The sequence below is a fragment of the Lissotriton vulgaris genome, chromosome 9 (assembly GCF_964263255.1).
Source record: "Lissotriton vulgaris chromosome 9, aLisVul1.2, whole genome shotgun sequence".
NCBI classification, from domain to species: domain Eukaryota; kingdom Metazoa; phylum Chordata; class Amphibia; order Caudata; family Salamandridae; genus Lissotriton; species Lissotriton vulgaris.
In genome coordinates this window covers 154,317,424-154,340,323 of record NC_141697.1, presented here as the reverse complement: position 1 = coordinate 154,340,323, position 22,900 = coordinate 154,317,424, and the positions used below count along the sequence as shown (strand labels likewise).

Below are 22,900 nucleotides of genomic sequence, written 5' to 3'. Positions count from 1 at the left end.
GTGACGGCAGGAGGTGTGAGGTAGGGGGAGAGAAAGAGGGAGGAGAGTAGAGGGTTGATTTAGTGCTAACAGTTACGCTGAAGTACATTAAGGGCTGATTACAAAGTCTTTAAAAGGACCTGATTGAGACCAAGTGGGATGGATAAGCTGCTGTTTGCATGACATTAAGTAAGGCATCTCCCTGCTGCGTCCCTATGAAGATTTAGTGCTCCGGGCCTGGTTCCAGCTCGCCCATACCCTGACTGGGAACTTGCTTTCTCTGGTGAAAGATAAAGCAAAAAAAAATATTTTTAAATAAGGCAGCGCAGACAGGGCTGTGCTACTCTGTTCTCCAAGCCGTGCTAGCTGTGCCACGTGCATGTGGGTAAACTCCTGTGCCTTTGGTTTGTGCGACTGATAATGATAACTCTACAATATATATATCTTTATACTGACTCTGGGCTAGTCATGGTGCTTTTTTAAAACTTTAAGACATGCTGTTGTGTATAACATGTCTAAAAAACATTGACACAACCAACAAATTTCGTAGAGCCAAAACCTATTGTCTTTGCCACTGCTTTTTTTCTAAGCGCTCAAAACGCTTGCAGCTATAGGAGTACAGGCAGAAGATTTTGAAGTATTTTCTACAGGTTTGGGGGCTGTCTGTGATTATGGAAAATTGGCCAATCTACAGGCCTGCCAAGTATCACGCATCAGGCGTGACGCTAACGCATTTCAGTGTGGTGTTCCCGCATCACCGCACTGAAATGCATTGTCACGCATTTTTGCCACTGACCGCAATCTGTCTGCTGAGAGCCTGAAACTGGCTACCTATGCCATGTACTAGCATGCGCTGGTGCCTCTGACATCTGTGCCTACGCCCGGCCCGGGCCGCAGCAAACTTCACTTGCCAGCACTGGTTCAGTAACAGTTCAAGATCTCTCAGTGCCGTGCTACAATCTTACAATCTGTCTTCTGCTGCCTGGAGACCCGGGCGGGGCCTGCCCTCAGCAGAGTCATTGTGTTACAGGCTCTGCGGCGCCGTGCTGGCGGGATGTGACCTCAACAGGGAGTGAGGTCGGTCAGAAGCGGAGGGCCCGGGTCGGACTCGACTGGCACCGAGACTCTCTGTGCACCTGCTGCTGCTGAGCCTCATGGTCATGGTTCCGGGCCGGACGGCATTTGCTGCGGGAGTAGTTGCGGCCATGAGACAGACCTTACGAATTGCTGCTCGCATCCTCTAAGTAAGTCAGTGCCTCTGAAGTAATCTAGGGTGCACTATGCCCGGCATCAGAGCAGGGTGGTCTGCCATGGACACTAAGGACCCGACCGGCAGTATCAGCTAAATCCTGGATGGCCCGTTGCGGCTGGAGTTGTCCCTCAGCAGCCCGGCACACCCGCCCCTCCTCTACAGCTGCTGCTGGGCAACACACGGAGCAGCGGCCTGTACAATTGCTGCTCATCGTGTCGCCTTGCTAAGTAAGTTGTGCCTTACTGAGGTATCTCTCTCTTCTTAAAAAATGTGCTTTAAATATTATTAATAGCGCTAGCGCGCTGCCGTTCCAATTAATTGTTATCAGGGCTCGACAAATCCACTCGCCCGCTCGAATTTGCGAGGGAGAATGGATGAGGACGAGCTATTTTTAGCTCCTACTCGCCCTTTCTGGCGAGTAGGAAACAAACTAACTTCTGTCCTCTGCCTTTGAAAACGGAGCAAAAGTGACAAGATAACAAGATTTAAAGGCATTTTTATTGCTCACAAAGGAACTAAGCAATAAAGATGCCTTTAAATCTTGTTAACTTGTCACTTTTGCTCTGTTTTCAAAGACAGAGGTCAAGTAGGTTGCAGTTGGGTCGAGGGGATTTTCCAAGTTACTAGACCTGCAGGACTAGTACAATTTTTCAGATTTGTCGAGCCCTGGTTATTTCACATCAAGAAAGCCTCATCGGTGGACATACAATACAGAAATCACCAAAAGGGATCCATCTACTAGGTACTGACATGAACCCCACTGAGGCGAGATATATACATGCTTCCCCTGATGCCAATTTTCGCTCCTCAGAAAAGCTGCTATCTCTTCTCAAAATGAAGATTTGGAGGTCGTTCGGATTACTGGTTCCTGGATAGAAGCGAAAGTGAAACAGAAAGAGTCATCTTCTGCATGAAAACAGGGAAGGCAGAAGGCGTTGGCATGAAGGAAGCGGTATGAGTGTATAATCTTGATACCGTATTTTTCACTGCGGGTCTTTATATTATGAAACTACCCCTAGAACACTTTGCCCGATTTCAGCCCCAACATGAAAAGTTTTAAAGCAAACTCGGATATGATCAATATCAAACACAGTCTGATCTTGTCAAATGGCCAACTAGTCCAAATCAGCCAAGTTTTATGTATCATTTATGCTTTCTGCTGAGGTAGCTCACAGGGGTGCAGGCACACAGTGGTGATTAGTTTACTATACAAAAAAAGTTAACATACATGTGACTTAAATGCTGGCTGCTGAGAGCTGTGTATGATTTGCAAGACAATGGTTTGAATCCCAGCAGGGTTGACAAGTCTTTCATCATTCTTAGGTTGATAAAAATGAGTAAGACTTTTGAACGGGTGACAATAACTTTAAAGTTCGTATCTAAAATGTCTTATATGAGTCATATTTACAAATTTGCATTATTTTTTTACATCTAAAATAAAGCAGCTAGATTTGTGTTCTTTTTAATTTAATTCTGCTAATTTGTTTTCTTGGCAATCCTGCCAGGGATTCTTAATGTAAGTTTAAACTGAACCATTAGTAGAACTCTCGGAATGATGGATAAAAAACACACACACCAGCCCACTTTATAGCAGCAATTCACATCTGAACCTGGAAAGCTTAGCAGGACTGCCACTTAGAGACATCAGCACATATAAGTACATATGTACTCATCCACATAGTTAACAAGCAATCATGAAAAGAAACCGAGACATACCGTCACCCCTGTGTACAGATATCCTTGCCCACAGCATCTCAAGCGCACTCAGACATCACACATGTTTACACAGAAGCACATAGCCATATCCCACTGTTGGACTGGAAAAAGTTCCTGGGCATGTCTCTCTAGAAAGCGCTCCCCAGGCCAGACCTGCCAAGTACCATGCATCACACATTTGACTAACGCATTTCAGTGTGGTGGTCCACATCACTGCACTGACATGCAAAGTCACGCATTGTGTAACAAGAAGTTAAATGACTGGCACTGTCCAAGCGTCTCTGTAATAGACACAACATGCTTTTAATTTTCTTGTAATCCTGTAAAATAGAATGTGGGCATCTGAGACTTCAAGTCCCATGATACCCCAGGAATGTTTTGCTGCCTTGTCAGCAAAGCGGCTGCAGTATAAATCTGGCCCGCCATTCTGTTCACCATTCGTTATTGTACTCTTTTTACTAGAAAGGCAGCTGAGCAGAGTGTGCCGGAAAGCTGTTGAGGCAAAGTTTAGAAAGGCTGGTCAGCAGTATGGTAAAGGTTCACATGCACCGATTCAACTGACATGGTTATGTGTGATCAACGCTGGCAATTTCTGTTTCATAGTACATTCTACATTGAATGGGCTCAGATGAGCATAGCAATCCTGAAAGCCCGCATTGGTTGAAATATTGTTTGGTGCCTTAATGGAGCTTAATGCAGTCACGGTGAGTGCGATCTGCTCTTGACAGTTAACGCCTATACTTGGAGACTTTGTTCATCTGGTACAGACACAGCGAGGGGGCTCTGCTAGTGACAGTTTGTGTTTGAACTTGGAGATTGAGATCAATGTGCATGTTAGTGCGAGTGAGTTTGCCATAGGCAGTTAAATCCAGAGACTGTGCACAAAAGAAATTAAGAGGCTGAACATTGTGCAGGGCCTCAGAAAGCAATGTGTGCTGGTGTATAAATAAGAACCACGAAAATCAACAAAACTATGTTGTGAACCTTTGCTTTACAGCAGTTTTTAGAACTTCTTAGAGTTTCTCGTTGCTCAAATGGGTGTAATTTCTGATATTTGCATGCTTCCCTCGTCTTTATTGCTTGATTTTGCTTGTGAGAAAGTGTCACTCATAGTGGTTGAATGTCACTCATAATTACACTGAAATTATGAAACTGTCACGCATAAGCAATCTGAAACCTTGGCAGCTATGGATAATCTAGATAATAAAACAGATAATAAAAATGACTGTGCCATCGACAAGTAGTCAAAGCTGCCATGTTTTCCCACAACAGCAAAAACATCCTTGTCTTCTTTCTTATACCATCACATGTTTTTTACAAATCACTTTCTTCGTGCCTTTTTTATAAGCCAAACTGAAGTAACAGAAAGCGAAAGCAAAAGCGTTTCCGTGAAGGGTGGTTTCAGGAAGGCAGGCGCCCAGTCCGCCCAGCAAGAAGAGAGATGGAGAACATAAGAGTTGTGCTTCTGAAAATCCTTGAGGAGCTGACCGAAGCCGATCTCCGTCTCTTCCGCTTTTATGCTCAGTCTCACCACATCCCCAGGGGAGTCCTTGATGATGCCGAAAACAGAGAGGACCTCGCCAACCTGCTAGCAGCAACGTTCGCGGACAAATGTGGACCCCAGGTCATCAAGATCTTAAGAAAAATACCGCGAAACGACATTGTATCCCAATACAATCACATCCTCTCGCTTTCAGCGGGCAGTGACTGAAGGTGAGCGCAAATGTTTTTCAGTGAGTATTCGTGTCGTGTGTACACAGAAGCGCGAGGCTGCGAATGTTCAAAGTAGCGTGCCGCTGGAGGGCGCTACATAGCGTGAGAAAAGCTGCGTAGGCGAAGACCCGTCACTGCCTGCACGTTGCTGCTGTGAACAGAAAAGCAGAAAACGTTGGGGCGCTGCTGTATTGGCAAATTATACCGCGACCAATTCAGCATATTTCACTGAGGGCCAGCTGGGGCCTCTCTCTATCCGTTTGAAAAATAGCTGTCGGATTGGGGATTTAGCTGGTCTCCCCTTCATTCCAGTACTGATACAGAGTGATCAGTACCCATTACACAAAAACAAGACCACAAACCTTGTTAAACCTGACATGGGAACACATCCCATCATCATGGAGAGATATTTTTAAATCTATCTGTGTGTGTATAGATAACGATATAAGTTGTATATATTTCGGACTAAATGTTGACTGCGAACACTTGGTCCTATTTCTATGCCAATGGCCGTCCCGTTTTAACTGGATTATCTGGTTACCCTCTGTGTGCACCACCTCTGACGTTTAGGCCCTCTAAGCCCCGCCGCTGCCCGCACCAACCAAAGGCTCCCCCTATCGGTGTGTTCCGCCTCCGCTGGCGAGGTCTCGTGCCTCCGTCAGGTGGCACGCGCTTTGGGAGGCTGCGCCACTCACTGCCCTTCTCTCTCTCGCCCTGGCCGCCGGGCCTACGGCGCCCCCTCCACGGCGCCCCACCACAACCCAGTGGTGTCCGAGTATGCGGCACTTGTTGAAACTGGACTAAATCTCGCTGTCAGGTTGGCTCCCGCTTTCTAGAAGCTTTCCCTGTCCGAAGTTCTCACCTTGCTGACTGCCGATATTTGTTGTTTTATGGAGCAGTTTTCTCGGGCCCGCCAAATCTGCTGCTTGTGTTCCGAACTTGGCGCCTGTTCGGGAACACCCAGGTGCCCCTTCTTCCTTCCGTGTGTGCCCCTCCACCCCCAGGTTTTTTACTGCGGGATTTTGGGCCAGAAGTCAGACGGTCGAAGCAGAGTGATTATGATACAACTTGTGGCCTACTCCATGCCGGCTAAGGTCACTCCCAATCCTGAGTTTTTAGTGAGTACTTTTAATTGAGATCTTCGACTCCTGGCATGTGAAAGTTACGTAAGAACATGAGTTTGATCACGTAAAAACTCGAGTAGATGTAACTTGAATTTGTTTATCTATACCTGTGTTTGTGAATCAACCCTCAGTCTGGAGTGCTCCTGTATTCGGGGGGATATATTAGGATTTAGATTATAAGAAATAATTCAAGTATCAATGGAAATCATAAAAAAATAAAAGGAATATGCAGTAAATACAATAATTGGCCCATTCCTAAAGACACCAATATGTTTATACACCTAGGTCTTCCTTACATATTGAGTGGTGAAGGGTGCAAAATAATGACTATAGTTATCTCTTGTAAACCTGCAACAGTGGTGAACAGGGATTTGTGGTTTATGACCCCAGTGGGAAATTAATCCCTTCCATAAGTAGACACCTTGCATTAATACCGGTCGACAGTAGTTGTAGCAGGGTCCATGTGTATGAAATGAGGTCTGCTCCCTCTCTCGAATCACAGACCCATTTTTAGGTCTCAGCTCTAGGCAATGCATGCCTTTTCTTGAAGATACATGTTGCATATACTTTGTGAGTTTCAGCTCGCCCATAGGCTTTCCATTTGCTGGCTCCATCGTCTCTCTCATACTCTTTCTCCCCATTTTTCCACAGCATAAATGTCTTGTGCCTCTTCCTGTGTTCATCCCTCACTGAGAGCGTGGACCAATTACTACTATCCATTCTCAGCTCCCATTTTAGCAGATGTTTGTCAGAACTTCTTTTTTTCTTTGATTTGAAGCACCTTACATGAGCGCTCATTTTTTCACTCACAGTTCTGTTGCTCTGTTTCTGTAAACAGGGCTGTATATCTTATTTTTATCTCGTCACAAACACAATGAAATTTACTTTTTCTAGGTTGTGCTAAATAATAGATGTGTCCGTGTATTTTTGCGTAACTTGTGTTGTGTTGTAATCGAAACATCTAGCATTTATTGTCAATTTTGAGGTCTGTTTTCGTAATTGACAACTGTCCTGTTCTGCGGTGCTCTTTCTCTTTTCTCGGCTTGTAGCTTCAAGGTAGAGAGGGAATAAAAAAATTGCCCAGAATTAGTCTTGCTTTAGTTGATCTGATTTTGTGACGGTACTCTGAGGTGTACCAGCCAGTTTTTTTTAACACTGTCTAAGGTGTGAGTGGTGTTGTGGGGATCACTGAACCAAAGGTCGAGCACTCCTCCATTGCTTTCCACACTGCCATAGACCTCTTGAAGATCTCATTGAATGATCAGTTTTATCACCCACCAGATTTCTTAATGTAATACCTCCACTCCGATTTATTGCTGTGTGGAAAAAATGCTACTGTCCAGCACAAGCACTATTGTTGTATAATGACAAACCATGCCTCTTAATTTGATTAATTTCTTTAGGTTTAAATCTTAACACTAACATCCTTTTGCAAAGTTTCAGATAACAGCTTTTTCATAAACGCAAACATAGGGCCTTCAGAATGCAGTCATCAAACTCGGGCCTCAATAGGGTTAAAGGTATTTCAAAAACTGCATAGTTGCTGTCGAGCTGGAGGCTCTGGCAAATGTGAGCAGATTATCTCCCTCGTCACACAGTCGGGGTGAAACGCTAGCGTACTGATCACCAGACAGCAAACATAAGCGGTTCACTGCTGGGAGAAGGCATTACAGGCAAATGGCGCTGGTAGCCCACAAGTCAGGAGAGGGACGCTAGACCAAAGGCAAGCGCCCCAGCCTACAACAGGAATAAATTGAGCCACCGCGAGTGCAGCGTGCACAGCTTTGGGGTCTGCAGCAGCGTGCCATGGGGGGGACCACAGAGAACTTAGATCGGGTGTTGGTCGCCTGGCCCAGTCCCTCGTTCCAGCCCGTATGGCGATTGGGAAGATGAGGGACACACCTCACTACCATCGGTAGACCCAAGACCTCTAGGAGAAGGGCAGCGTACCTCTCTGCTGGTGGTTCTGGAGGGATACCCTCGGGTCACAGGTCCTCACGGGAAACTAGCACAGAGGCAAACCCCAGCAAAGCTCACCTCACTGTCATCAAAATCAGTCACGGAGTGGTCTCCTCCGGTCCAGAGGAGTCAAAAGGTAAGCATTGAGCAGCAGGTAGGTACGCTGAGCAATTGCAGTCGAGGGATAGCGGCATAGACCGGCCAACACATGGATATTTACTGAGAGTGATCCCAAGTCAGGCGCCACTTTTTGGGTCACGACCATCTGATGGCCATTTGGAGCCTTCCTCCTGAGATGAAGAAGGGGCAGGGAAAAACCCAGGGAAAATTAAATCCTATGACATGTGAAAACCTGCAGAAACTTTGGAGTAAAGGTAGGGTATGGTCGAAGGACATACATCCCATGAGAGTCACTGTTCCTATGGAAGAGAAGTAGAGAATGAAAACTGCGGGCGTTCTCATACTGTAATGGCTGGGGAAATTTTTCCTGATCTTGGTGCCCTCACACACCCAAAAGGATTTCATGCTTCATCATTGGACAATGCTCCTCATCTGGCCGGTGCTGCAATACCCTACGGTTCCCCCGAAGGGTAACTTTATCGAAGATCTTTTTAAGATAAAGCTGTAAGGGTGCGAGTGGCAGTGGTGTCCTAACATGAAGTTAAAAGTTGACTGAAGGGGTAACTAGTAGGTTTATTAAGAAAGGGCCTCTCTGCCAAAGGTAAAAAAACAGTAGGTTGTGCTTGCTTGAGGGAGATAATGGCCATCAGAAGCTAAACATACAACATACCCCTAATTCGCATGTTTAGAGGTCGACATGTTTAGCACAATGTTTGGTCTCAGGAGGAGATCCCACGTGCTTCTTCAGGGCCAGAGAGAGTGCAGTGAGTGATAGGAAAGTGTAGTGGCCTGGAACAATTAATCTAGTGCCACTAGAATGAAGGAATAGTATTCTGGAACAACAAAAACAGAGAGAGGCAGCGTCAATACATCTGAACCCTACTGAGAGGGTACCTTAACAGGGGCCTGGGACCCCCAAGTGCTCGTGGTATCTCGTCATCTCCTGTTATGTTACAGTAAGTGAATCTATTGTGGGCTATGGAGATATAGCAACAAAAGGACGAACAAACAATTGGGCATACGTGAAAATATGGTTAGCCCATGTAAATGTAAATGTATAGGCATTTATATAGCGCACTGCTTACCCGGAGGGTCCCAAGGCGCTTCGACCGCTGCGAAACCCTTCCTGGCTTCCCTGAGAGATGGTCCCTTACTGGGTATCTCCAGGGTGAGACCAGGCATCCCCGGCGGTCTGGTGGGGCCGTTAGTGAGGATGAGGCAAGCTAATGCCCAGAGTTGCCGAGTGTGATCGCTGATCAGAGTGGGCACCGAGGCGAGAGAATTATCGAGTCCGCTGACCCTGGTCCAGAAACCTGCCGCACCGGGAATCGAACCCTGGTCCCGGGCCGTCCTCTGCTCTCGGGTCTGCCGCCTCTAACCAGTGAGCCACACTACCTCACCACAATACCGCACCCATGGCGTGGTGGACGAACAAACAATTGGGCATACGTGAAAATATGGTTAGCCCATGGCGTGGTATCCAATTTGTGGCAATGACAGACAAACATATATTATCATTATTCAAGTATTGCTGTAAAGCCGCCATGGTAGGAAGGTAGTACAGAACACGGTGCAAAAACACACAAAACTATACTAGGTTACCCCATTGATAGGAAACCTCAAGTCACTGTGTAGGTATAGCACATATATTGCAATTAGTACACATACTCAAATTTCACGGGAAAAAGTCCCCATGAGATACTACTGTGAGTATCTTCGAGATCTGTTTGAGGAGTCCTAATGTTAGGCAAAGGTAGTGTCTGTTAAAAGAAAACCAAAAGGTGCGGCCATACGTGATGACCGCCAGTACATCATTGCAAGCAAACGCCTTATTACTTACAGTTTTCATTTGTTAAAGAGGCCTGCTCACCTACCCGACCTCACGCCGTCTCCGTGAGGGCTGCTATGTGCCCGCCGGTGTTTCTGGTAGCGGTGAGGCACCCAGGCGTGTCCATTGCTAGCAGCGTCCGGGTCAGGTGTAGGCGTGCGCGTGACTCTGCAAGCGCTCCTGGGATCTGGCTACACATGAGCAGGTGCCATCTTAGAGTGGTATAAATCACACTAGGTGGAGTAGTGTGTGACAAGTAGTATTTAAAAGGAGCAGAGTTACAAATTATAATTATGGAGACGGCATTGGTCCTGTACTACAAGGTATACATAGGCCATGCATACTGTTATCCAACTGTTATGTCAATGAGTAGATGGAATGGAAACAAGCATTGGCATAGCCAATAGGTCTCGCCTTTGGGACATTATAAGTGTTTAGCCATGCAACAGTCGATGTTGCACCAAGGATATTGTGCTGCATAATTAAATACTTATAAGGTCCCAAAGGCTAGACCTTTTCGCTTTGCCAATGCTTGTTAACTGAAGTCCTTTTCTGTTTTGGCCTCGGAACACCGTCATACCTTCATTACCTTGGTTAACCGCTGAAGAGAAAGTGAAACCAGAATGTTTCAGAACCTTTGGCTGGGTTGTAGTTCAGCCGGTAGTAGTTATTCAACGCATATTCATTCGCACTGAGTCTCCTCCCTAAGCTGTCTGGGAGTTAAGTAAACACCGAATAGAATCACTTCAAAGTCAAGTGGCAACAGATGTTCATGTGAGAGATTACTGGACACGCTGAGGTAACAATTTATAATGTATACGTTAATTGGCACTTCTGTGGTACTGAAAATTCTGAACCTGTGTTTTAAATATCATGATTCTGTTATGAATTTGGTAACAGCAGACCGTAAACAGTGAGTTTAGCAAGTGCGAGTGTTTTCGTCATGTTACACCAATGGATTCACAGTGTATTTGAAGGTTTTGTTCTGAACCCTCGGTTTCTTCTTGTGCATAGCAGCCATTTTGTGGATTGCCCTTACAGTAGGCCCTCACTGTGGCAGAACAAGTATTTAAGGACATAACCTTAATTTGTGTTTCTCTGACTCTGAATGAACTGCAGAGAGAGTAACCCTTTTCACCTGAAACTGACCTTTTGCAAAACCAGTTTCGCTAGCTGATCGTTGTCTGAGTTTTTCAATCACTGTTCAGGACCTTGTTAACCATTAGTTTCCTTGCGCATGTGTTATCTTAAACAACATCTAAATGGTTTCTTTCCTTAAAGACTTTCTTTTCTGAAACTTGGGTTTTTGCTATGTGTCGTGACTGCCATCTAGTGTTACTTTTTATGTAGGCTTCAGAAGTTAGTTTGTGAGCCAAGCAATCTGACCTGTTGTGAATCACATATACACATTAACCAGGGATTTCTTCGTGCGCTGGAGTTAATTTTAGAAGCTGGCCTTTCACCTAGGAATTGACCCTGCCAAGCCAGTTCCTGCCCTTTAGCTGATCAAGATTATAGATCAGAGCACAGGACATTGTAAAGATTTACTACACACAAACGTGCCTATCTTACTTCCATCTGTTCCAGTTCCTGCCTCCACAAGCTATTTATGACATGGGCTGTGATCTTACTGTTTTGGGTTTATCCGGCCTTGTCAGCTAGAGAATGTACGCATTATGTGGACATTGTTCTTGGCCTGGACTTATCTTGAAAGTGGGTTTGTCATCATACAGTGCTTTGTGTGCATGTCCTGGGAGTGACCAACAATAATGTACTTCAAAGAGAAAATGTGTGCCTAGGGCATAATAAATGGTATAAAAGGTCTGTGCGGAGACCATTCAGCAGGCTACCTCATTCAGTTGCTTTAGGTGTGACTGGGCGACGTAGCCTCACAATTAATTGTAATAAAGATGTCTTTTCATATTTCAGATTCTCTGTTGATTTCTTTGCTGCTTTTGAATGGACTATTTATTGGTAAGACCCCTGAGAAGGAGTTTGTGGATTTCTGGAACCACAAATGGCGTGACCAACGATGGGCCTCATCAAGAAGTGACTATCTGGAGGAGTAATCTTGTCAGAGGACAGAAATCTACTGGGGAAGGCAAGACAGAAATCTACTAAAAGAGGTACTCTGTGCACAGAGGTTCTGGGGGATTCTTTGTCTCTGCGGCCCAGTATATTTTTGATTTTTCTGACTTAAACTCTCCAAAAGATGTCACTCCTAACTGAGGAACCTTTTTGGCGTTAGTTTAAAAAAAAAAGAGACTGTTAGTGCAGTTAGAACTTGGCAGTTAGAATTTGGACAACTATTTGTTTGGTATAGCTTTGGTAGGTTTGTATAGGTTTGTATATGCAAATTGCAATTTGTGTAGGCAGGTAATGAAGAGATTTTTTCTCCATCTGCTTTAGTTGAAGTATAAGTGGGTCGCACCCAGTCCTTAGTTATTGGTTGTCTTAGTATTTGGTCCTTAGTTTATTTGAACATTGCAATATTCAAAAACCGAGGGTCTCGTACATTTGCGAGTGTATTGATAGAGATAGCCCCTTGATGTTTGAAGCTTGGTTAGTGAGCGCAGATGCCTAATCATAGCAAATTTGGTACTTGGTCTTGTTTAAGTTGCAACAGGGATTCCCGATTGGAGGGTTCATGTCTGATACCTCCGGTTGGAACTCCAACTTATGAGCTCTATTTAGCTAAAAGCGCGCTGTATTGTGTGTCCTAAGTGTTTGACCCCCTTTCTGTTTGTGTATGGAGTGGGCCCAATGTGTGTTTGTTGGTTTTCTTGATGTTTTCAGTCTGTTAAGTAAAATGTTGGTTGGTTAATGTTGAGTAGAAACTTGAGTAAAGATACAGAAATGAAACATGTAATGTGCTAAGATGGGTATGTGTTGCTCTTTACTTTGTAGAATGAGCAATTGTGCACATATACAAAACTGCCGTTACACGCTTAAAGGATAAAATTAGGAAACACATTCAATAGATATAAATAAGCCCCCCCCCAAAAAAAAACGAAATTATCTATTTTTGCAAAAATAAATAAATTTACAGCATTTTCCTTAGATGCATTGTATCAGATGTTCACAGGCAAACCTTTCAGCTGCAGTGTATTTGATAGGAATGTTTATTCAGCCAGCACTTTTTCCAGTTAAACACGGGTGGAATTTTGCTTAACCGTCCTTTTAAATAAATGTGGCGCAAAAATGTGACGCAGGAATGTGACGCTTTTTAAGTTAGGCATATGCGCTCAGGTTTGTAAGTTAATGCATCTAAATGATAGGCAAGGGATGCAGCGGGCTCTTATATGTAGAACAATCACAGAGAGGAATAATTGGTTTTATTAGAAGGTAAAATGTTTTATTAATTATGAAAAATAATTATTGAAAATAAGTGCTAAAAATCGTTTTTTAATATTTATAAAGCTTAACACTCATACTATGACCTCCTAGCATTAAAATTTGATTTAAGTTATGTTGTATCACTAAAATGACAAACATTTGTGTGTATAATTTCCCCTTGGCTTAGGCGCAAGCAAGTTCATTTTTATAAAGTATAAGTTATTATTTTCAAATGCCTGACTCATGGGTTATGTAATAGACATTCTAGTAATGCATATTGTGCAAGAAAATTGTAGGATATTAATTTTTTAATGCCCAAAATATGAAAGTCGATTTTGAGTAAAAGCACTGTTTATACTGCATTTTGCTTTCATTCAGAGTACTTTTTAAAGTGTCTCAGGCTTAAGCAAATGCATACATTTAGGTTTTGATATATATATATTTGCAGGTTGTGCCTTCTTATGATTCAGTGGGTTAATGTGCCAGTACACAGGCTTGTTTTAATATCAGGGTTGAAGGTTCTAGCTTCAGCTAGGCCTACGGAAAAGTTTGTTCATTTAAGACTGATGAAGTGTGTACCATAGGATTGCAACAAGCATTTACTCTAAAAAAACTGGTCTGGGTGTCATTAGGTTTTGAGAATTATTGACAGTAAATGTAGTTTAATGATCTGGGAATAGAGATAATTTTAGCGCCTAAAAAAAAAAAATGAGAAATTATTTTTCAAAATAGAGTGAATTATTGCAGGTTAGAGCCTTCTGGCTTTGACAGCTGCAGTGTGGCAGAAGCTGAGGGCTGAGAGAATTGCAGAGACGCGCTGCTGAGATGTTATCTTTTAGTTTCCCTGTAAATAATGGAGAAGGCTGTCATGTTGACATTTGTGACCTCTTAATTAGGACTTTGCCTCCGAGGAATGCAGAATGACCTTGCTGAACGGGCCTCTAAGGGTGGGGTTTCTGGTTTCTCCGTGAGAACATCAATAAAATGAAAGAACTTAATTTACAAGGGAAAATAAAAAGGGGTTTCTTTGGAAGTTCCAAACGTCGTGTTAAATGCTCTGCAGAACTGATACATTTGTGTCTCCACGCTAAGAAAAATAATGTTTGCTAGTTGCGTTTATCTGACAGAAAACGAAGTGTTGAATTAAGTCTTAGATAAAAAATAAGATGCAGCCCTTTTCCAAAATTTTGAAGGCTACAGGCCTAAGTAAAAAAGACTTGCTAATTAGGAAGTATTTTTCAGTGGAAATTATAGGTTCCAAATTAATATGGAGTGTCAGTATAACCATTTCTTTTAGAACGGTAAAAATAAGGTGGCTTGATGTTGCGAGGTGAACTGACAAGAGAGTAACAGTTAAGTAATGAAAATTTATTTTTGTGTATGTTAAAATGTTTTTTTGTGTGTTGTGTATTTTTCTGCTTCTGCCTACAGATTATTCATGGATTGTTCTGAGGCTGACAAGACACGTGAGTTTGGTTAATTGAAAGGAGATGTGTTTTTGCGTAATTAAAAAAAAAAAATGTTAATGTTTTCGTTTGTGTATTTGGCCCTGTCGTGAAATATTTTAGTTGGTCCTGTATGTTAGAAGAGAGACAGCAAAGTTATATCTGACTGCAGACTCACACTGCCTGGTGATCTACTGTCAAAAGGAGGGTAGGGATTTTAGACCTGACAAATTTAGACAGGCCCAAATATTGGGTTTTGGGCTGCAGGTTTATAGTGCATAAAGTACATGTGCCATGTTGCTGTGTGTCACCGCTTGTCCACATATGCTATTGTCTTGTCTGTGCTGCTTGATATACATGTGCATTATTTTGTGTATGTTTTGTTTTATGTTGTTACTATTATAAGTTCCCCGTTGTTGTGAAGGGATCCGTATGACGATACGTATCGTTGCACAACAGTTGGATGGATTTGGTATAATGATAAATTTCACAGATATGGTTTTCATACTGTGAGGAAGACAGGCAGCACTTTTACCAGTGCATGCCTAAATTTGGCTATAATAATATTGAAGAAAACTAAAAAGATATACAGGTTCAAAGTGTGTCACCTGATGTTAGTCACTTACTGCACATTCCCTTAAAAGGAAAAGGAACAGGCAGCCCTAAACTTATGTATCCTGATTGGACGTAAGGATAAAATTATAGATCTGTGATTCTTGTATATGGTGACCTAATTTCTATATTGCATTACTTAATCATGTTCTGTTTCCCAAATAGCATATGGCTTTGTCCCTTGAAAGGAAACCAGGTTTCATTTTCTCCCTGAAGAGAGAACAGGAACATTAGCTAAGATTACCGTATATGGTGTAGTTTCCAGCGGTAGAGTTAAAATTTGTGTAACTTTGGTCTTTTGTGTATCCCCCGTACTCTTGGTGCTGTGTCACATACCTGAGGCACCCAAGCAAACTCTTGTTCTTCCTATAGATTTTTCTTTTGTTGCTCCCCCCCCCGACCGATGCCGCATCATGCTTAGTTATTGGGGATTTTTAGTTGTGTCCTAGTTCCATTTCCCTTTTCCATATTCCTTTCACCAGTCAGCCCATTTATTATTATGGGTGTATTGTTTATGTTCACACTTCTAGACTGTAGTGATGTATCAGGGACCCCCCCATGTTAAGTATAATTCCCTTTTGTATGACCAGACCGGTTTCCAAGAATTTTCCTTAGGCCTACTTTAATGTTTTTTTCAGACTGACTGTCGGGGTAGTGATAGGCTGGTTAACTGACCCAATATTATAGTAAGACAAGTTTTCCATCTCAATAGGAGATATCTTAAGTTTACCTTTTGAACACGACGAATTTTCAATGTCTATTTTAATTTTTCAGTTCTCTTGTGTTCCTGCTGCTTTAATTTTAGGTGGGATCAGATGTGTTCTAATTTATGCAAATACCGGGACTCTCTAGTGCTTGTCTTTTTTTGTCTGCACATCTGATCATTAGCCTTTGTATTGCATAGTGCACTTAATGCACATTTTTTTTAAAGGGACTCTTCTTCATGTCCTTGATAACCTGTATTATGTCATTTCTCTATTTGAGAAGTTCTAGATAAGCAATTTAGGGACACCTAGGCTTAATCATTGAGGAAAATATGTATTTACCCCATTAGACAATGCCACTGTGTGAGGACATCCATTTAGATTCCCATGGCGTATTGCCACTCCCTTGCAGATTGCAGGCCACCTGCTTGCAGTCCTCTTGTTAAAACCCATGAACTGTTTTTTGTGCTTGATTTGAAGGAAACTAACAATTGTGTTACATTTCCTATATCACTAGGTTCTGCGGGATCTTCCAGAGTCAAAGGAAGAGTGATACCCTGCAGACCTGTGATCGAGACTAAGCCCACTCCCCATCAGTGACCGCTACAGTTGAATGACAGATTTCTTGGCTCTACAATTCCTGCAACCAGAAAGTCGCGAGGCTGGACATGCGATCATCAGCGTGCCATCAATGGTACCTCCCAAGCAAGGCGTTTGCTTCATCGGAAGGCGTTGCAGAAAAAAAGAGGAGCTGGTTCCTTGTTTCCCACAGAATGAGAGCTTCTATTTGTTTGAGCTTTCTACCTGTTTTGTGCTGGAAACCTCTGACAGCGTACAGTCCCTTGAGCCCTTGGCCCGAGTTTTGGCCACACACACACCTCTTTTGCTTTGCTCCAGCGGAAAGGCAGTGCACCCAAGGATCCACGTTTGGAAAAAGGCACTACATTCTGGTGCCCATGAGAGAGCAGCTTGAGCGTCCTCTGACGCTAAATAATGAGTGTTGGAGTCTGAAAGTGCTGCTGATCTTGAGAGGTTGTTCCTCTGTAGTGCTTGGATTTGCACGAGATGTTTTGTGCCCTTGATCAATGAAGAGCACATCATTTGTAGTGTCTGCCACAATGAAGAGACACTGGTGCATTGTTTTGAGACATTGAGACTTTCAAGTGAGCTGTGGGTGTTTGCCAGGAGGGCACTCCAACTAAGCAGTACTTTTTCTCGTGAAAAGGCCTGAAATCGAGAGGCCCAACGCGGAAGAAGATACTGGAAGCGGATTTGATGGACAATAGAAGCCTTCCAAAGAGGCTTATAACGGACTTTGGGCACAGTTGCAAATATAGACTGAGTGATTGCCTATGTAAGGGCAAAAGGATGGTCTGTGGTACTCAAAATTCTGAACCGTGTTTTAAATATCATGATTCTGTTATGAATTTGGAAACAGCAGACCGTAAACAGTGAGTTTAGCAAGTGCGAGTGTTTTCGTCATGTTACACCAATGGATTCACAGTGTATTTGAAGGTTTTGTTCTGAACCCTCGGTTTCTTCTTGTGCATAGCAGCCATTTTGTGGATTGCCCATACAGTAGGCCCTCACTGTGGCAGAACAAGTATTTAAGGACATAACCTTAATTTGGGTTTCTCTGACTCTGAATGAACTGCAGAGAGAGTAACCCTTTTCACCTGAAACTGACCTTTTGCAAAACCAGTTTCGCTAGCTGATCGTTGTCTGAGTTTTTCAATCACTGTTCAGGACCTTGTTAACCATTAGTTTCCTTGCGCATGTGTTATCTTAAACAACATCTAAATGGTTTCTTTCCTTAAAGACTTTCTATTCTGAAACTTGGGTTTTTGCTATGTGTTGTGACTGCCATCTAGTGTTACTTTTTATGTAGGCTTCAGAAGTTAGTTTGTGATCAAAGCAGTCTGACCTGTTGTGAATCACATATACACATTAACCAGGGATTTCTTCGTGCGCTGGAGTTAATTTTAGAAGCTGGCCTTTCACCTAGGAATTGACCTTCCAAGCCAGTTCCTGCCCTTTAGCTGATCAAGATTATAGATCAGAGCACAGGACATTGTAAAGATTTACTACACACAAACGTGCCTATCTTACTTTCATCTGTTCCAGTTCCTGCCTCCACGAGCTATTTATGACATGGGCTGTGATCTTACTGTTTTGGGTTTATCCGGCCTTGTCAGCTAGAGAATGTACGCATTATGTGGACATTGTTTATGGCCTGGACTTATCTTGAAAGTGGGTTTGTCATCATACAGTGCTTTGTGTGCACGTCCTGGGAGTGACCAACAATAATGTACTTCAAAGAGAAAATGTGTGCCTAGGGCATAATAAATGGTATAAAAGGTCTGTGCGGAGACCATTCAGCAGGCTACCTCATTCAGTTGCTTTAGGTGTGACTGGGCGACGTAGCCTCACAATTAATTGTAATAAAGATGTCTTTTCATATTTCAGATTCTCTGTTGATTTCTTTGCTGCTTTTGAATGGACTATTTATTGGTAAGACCCCTGAGAAGGAGTTTGTGGATTTCTGGAACCACACTTCGGGGAGGCACCGATGCGCTGTGTGAGCGTTAGGCTGCAAAGAGAAAGAGCATTTCAGGTTTACAGTCTACTTTTTAGGTATATTTCAGTTTGAGCCGATTTATTTCAATCTTGAAAGCCCGAGTTCTGACAATGATCTTCCTCCAGCGAGGAGTGCGCTCAAGCGTTCCATACGTCTCCTTAACAATTATTCTACACATTTATTTTCACTGCTGCGATGGTCTAAGAAGCAACAAACTCATATTAATACCTTTATAAATTAAACATGTCACTAGTGTGTCTCGAGAAAACTGCTTGTAGCCAGAACCATGTAGCAATATTACCTGCAAACGGCAGAATAACTTCAAAGTAAGCGTGGTATGGTTTATTTTGTTGTAAACTATTACTAATTGTAAACGACTTGCTTAGAATGATAACTTTGGAGAAATGTAATTGTTCAGCCTATTGTATTGCACTGTTTGCAATTTGCATCATAAACCGTTTATTTTGTTTAAATTTGTATGATTTGGTTTTTATTCCTTAAAAAAACATACCATGTTCAACAAGCTCTTGCGCAAGTAGGGGGTGGGGGGAGTGCGGCTGAGAGCAGGCAGCGTTTCCCTTGCGGGAGCGGTGAGCACAATAATTGCTAACACATGGCGCCGCTCGGTCCCCTAGGGAATCGCCAAACGTGCACGCGTTGCCATTCAAAGTAATGCAACATGTGACAGTTTTTGCCCGCAAAGCTGTGCCCATTACTAAAGGTCTCTTTCTTATGTAGCGCGTGCACGCTGCGTAGGCGAGACCTAAAAAGGAAGAAAGTAGTGCTGATAGATGGTCGATAAGGGTTGTCCTCAGTAAATGTTACAATGTGGTGTTGGTGGCATTTTCGGAAGGTTGTATAGCCATCCGGTCATATGGGTTTTGACAGTTGTTTTTCATGAAGTATACCTATAGAAAAGGATAGTGTCGTAAAAACCCTTTTGTGATTAATTATGAAAACAGCATTGCTCCTGTACTAACCTCTTCCATGCTCATGACTGCCCCCGGCCGTCATGAGTCACAGTGGGATTGTGCGCACGACGACCGTGGGCCGGCCGCGATTGGAATGTCTAGCACTGCGGCGGAATTCGCGCCGCAGTGAAGAGGCTATGAGTATGTATGGACTATGTCCACCGTTTTTGAACAGTGCAGTGGATGTGCAGGTAGCATGGGAAAGGTATTGAGCGCCGAAAGGTGGTAGATAATCGGCAGGGTTATCCCCAAAAAATTTCACAATGTTGTGTTGATGGCTCTTATGAGGCCATTTGGTCATATTAGTGTGACAATTGTCTTACATGAGGCATAAATATAGAAAAGGATAGTGTGGTAAAACCTTTTTGTGAGCATGGCACTGAAACTCAAAAATCATATCTGAAGTTCTATCTAGGGGATCTTGTAATTGAGACACCAGGTAGCTGGAATGTAATTTGAATTCCCATCTCTGTTCTTTATGGAACAGTGTAGAGGTGTTACACAGGGGGTTGGTTTGCAGGATGGTCCATTGGAGTTGTTCTGTAGTGTGTTTTTGTTCTTTGAAATGAATTCTTATTTTCGTGGTGCTACGGCTGCAGCATATGTTACTTCTATGCTAGTGTTACAGTTTGTATGTTTGCGTTGTGTCCATTTTACGTCCCCTAGCTGGAGTTCCTTTGTGTGGGTGATCACAGTGCACACATTGCAATTGCCACATCGATAATGTCCTTTCACCAACGGAAGGCCCCATAGAGTTGTCTGCTCAATGGACTGTTTGATTGGGGTCTAGTGTGTACTAGTAGGTCTTTCAGGTTCTGTGTGCGCTTGAAGGCGAATCTCGGGCGTTCCAGGTTTAGGTTCCCTGTGTTGATGATGTGCCTGTGTTTCAACAATATGGGCCAGATGTAGGTAAATGGCATTTACCGATTCGTAAATACCGAATTTTACCGATTCGGCATTTACAAATCGGTAAATGCCATGTAGGTAAATATTCGGTAACAATTACCGAATCGTTAAGATTCGGTAATTACCGAATTGGTATTTACCGATTCGGTAATTGCCATTGATTAGCATTGGCCTTGAGGCCCATAGGAATCCATGTCAATTGCAGAATAGTCAAGGGTGGAAGGGTGCCACTTTACACCCTGTTGCACCCCTGATTCAGGATTGTGTGCCATGTGACACACATACATGCCCTTAGGGCATGTATTTGTGCCACATGGCACAGGTGTACATGCACAGATGTGCATGTACACTGGAATTCGTTATTTACCACAAAATATTATTTCGTGGTAAATAACGAATTCTTAAGGGCCTGTGGCACTGTTTTCAGTGCCACCTACATGTAAATTTACCGATTCAGTAAATTTACCGAATCTGTACAATTCAAGCCCCCTACATCTAAAACTCCAAATACCGGTCGGTAATGGCCGAAATCGGCCCTTACCGACCGGTATTTGGCCACCTACATCTGGCCCTATGTTCTTTATTTTGTTGGAAGTTGAGGTGAAGGTGGTGATGATGTCTTCTTATTGTTTCGTGTAGGTTTCCAGAAGGGCATCGCAATGCTTGTTGCGTGCTCTTTTCCTTGCGTTCCTGATAGTTTGTTTGGGGTAACTTTTCTTATGCAGATTCTCACTGACCGTGCTACTATTCCTTCTCAATCTGAGAAATTGTCCATAGGGAAGATTTTCCCTGAGTGCCCTGGAATGGTGGCTGTTGAATGGCAAAAGGCAATTATGGTTGGTGTTTTTTTTTTATACGTCTTGGTGGTAAGGTTGCCGTTGTCTAGTATGATCAGTAGATCCAAGAAAGGTATCTCTTTCGGTGATGTTGATAAAGTGAACTACTGATAAGGGTCACAATGGTTGATCCACTCATGGAACTCAGTGCATCATTGTTCCGATCTTGACCAGAACCCCAAGATGTCATCTATATAACTTTTCCATTCCTTGATCTCTTTGAAGAAGGGATTAGTCTCCGTTAATATATGAGATGCCTCAAAATGTATTAAACACTATACTGGATCACTCGGAGGGCACGTCCCATGGCATGATTATCCATTTCACAGAGACACTGCACGACGTAACAGGAAAGTATAGAAATTCTACTGAATCCGGTACTCTTTTACTTCCCCCCACAGGTCTTTTTTTGCAACCAGGCATTGCTCTTTATTTTAAAGAGCACATCTACCGCTGGTAATTTTTCCAGTTGGTTCACAGGGGATCAGGTGAGGGTGTGCCTTTTAGGGGGCACACACCCCCCATCCACCTGTTTTTGGTCCTGAAGAATACCGGGCTACTGCCCTGAAGGTAGAAACATGTTGACCAAGCCACCCACACACATATAGAGATACCTTGGCCGTAACTCACCAAGGTATATCTCGCCAACAATTTTTAAACATTGTTCTGATTACTTTGTAATAAAGATTGTTTTTAAGACTACCAGGACAATTTTTAACACCCCTTTTTGCACAAACAGTCACACCTGCTCCACTGTAACCCAGGTGTCGAAGCACATCCTGGTGACGCTAGGTCACCAGGGTGGACCCCGATGATGAAGCAAGTCACCACTAGGTGGTGAGTGAGGGGTTTCCTATCAAAAAGGTTGACTTTTTTCCTTTTTTCTTTTGCCAAACAATTCACCCTCCGGAAGCTTTTTCCTTTAAAAACCTGACGCTGGGGATACTCCTTCTTTTTGTTTGCATAAATATGCCTCAAAATGCGCCATGTACAGGCATGCCAGGCTTGGCGCAAATGTACTGCCCATGCATGTTCTGTAGATCTAGTGATCGATTTGGTCCTGAAATGTGATTTTTTTTCCTTTAAGGCCAGTTCTGTGCACTACATGAGGACGTCGTTGGGTAAGAGTGACGTGGTTGTAGTTGTCCTCAGGATTTCTTCAATGACTCTGATGTTGGCTTCCTGCGTGATGTTCGTATATAGGGCCTCTATATCCAAAGTGACAAGTAGAGTTATCTCTTGTGACTTCGGGAGGTTGTCAATGAGACAGAGAGTTTATTTTGTCTCTTTCAAGAAAGACAGATTTTTCTGGACCAAAGGTTGTAGAAAGTGATCAGAGTATTGTCATAGGGTTTCCAAAAGTGAGTTTATACCAGACACGATAGGCCCGCGGGGTGGTGGTACGACATTCTCATGGATCCTGGGTAAGATGTAGAAGTAGGGAGTGGTTGGTAAGGTCTTCACCAAGAAATCTGCTGTCTTCACCAAGAAATCTGCTGCATTTCGTATGATCCATCCATTTGTTAGTGCCTGATTGACCATGATGCCTATACGCGTGGTAAGTGTCTCAGTGGGGTCCATGTCCAGTTTTTTTAATTGTATTTGATAATGGCGAGTTGTTTTTGGCATTCGTTATTGTAGTCGTCTGTGTTGAGGATGCCGATGGCGCTGCCCTTGTCAGCTGGTGTTATGGTCGAAGGACAACCTTATTTGAAAAAAACTCAACTAAGGTTCATGAAACACAAGGGCCCCAATCTCACCCAACCTTCTGCCTGAAGTAATGGCAACAGGCAAAAATACCCTTAAAGTTAAGCATTTCAA

At 43.2% G+C, this 22,900-nt stretch overlaps 2 long non-coding RNA genes across 3 annotated transcripts in view; both read left to right on the top strand.

The window, feature by feature from the left end:
• Positions 1 to 4,332: 4,332 nt before the first annotated feature.
• The window catches only part of LOC147689772 (uncharacterized), a 112,571-nt gene continuing 94,003 nt past the window's right edge, over positions 4,333 to 22,900 (top strand). The window contains exon 1 of one of the 2 annotated variants that reach the window (XR_015299897.1): positions 4,333 to 4,660. This is a non-coding gene — a long non-coding RNA (uncharacterized LOC147689772). Of the gene's footprint in view, positions 4,661 to 5,314; positions 5,779 to 22,900 lie in introns of those variants that run through there. The other variant, XR_015299896.1, reaches the window with a different exon arrangement.
• LOC147689773 (uncharacterized) lies at positions 14,596 to 18,248 on the top strand. The gene is made up of 2 exons (XR_015299762.1): positions 14,596 to 15,649; positions 15,700 to 18,248. It is a non-coding gene; the product is annotated as an uncharacterized LOC147689773 (long non-coding RNA).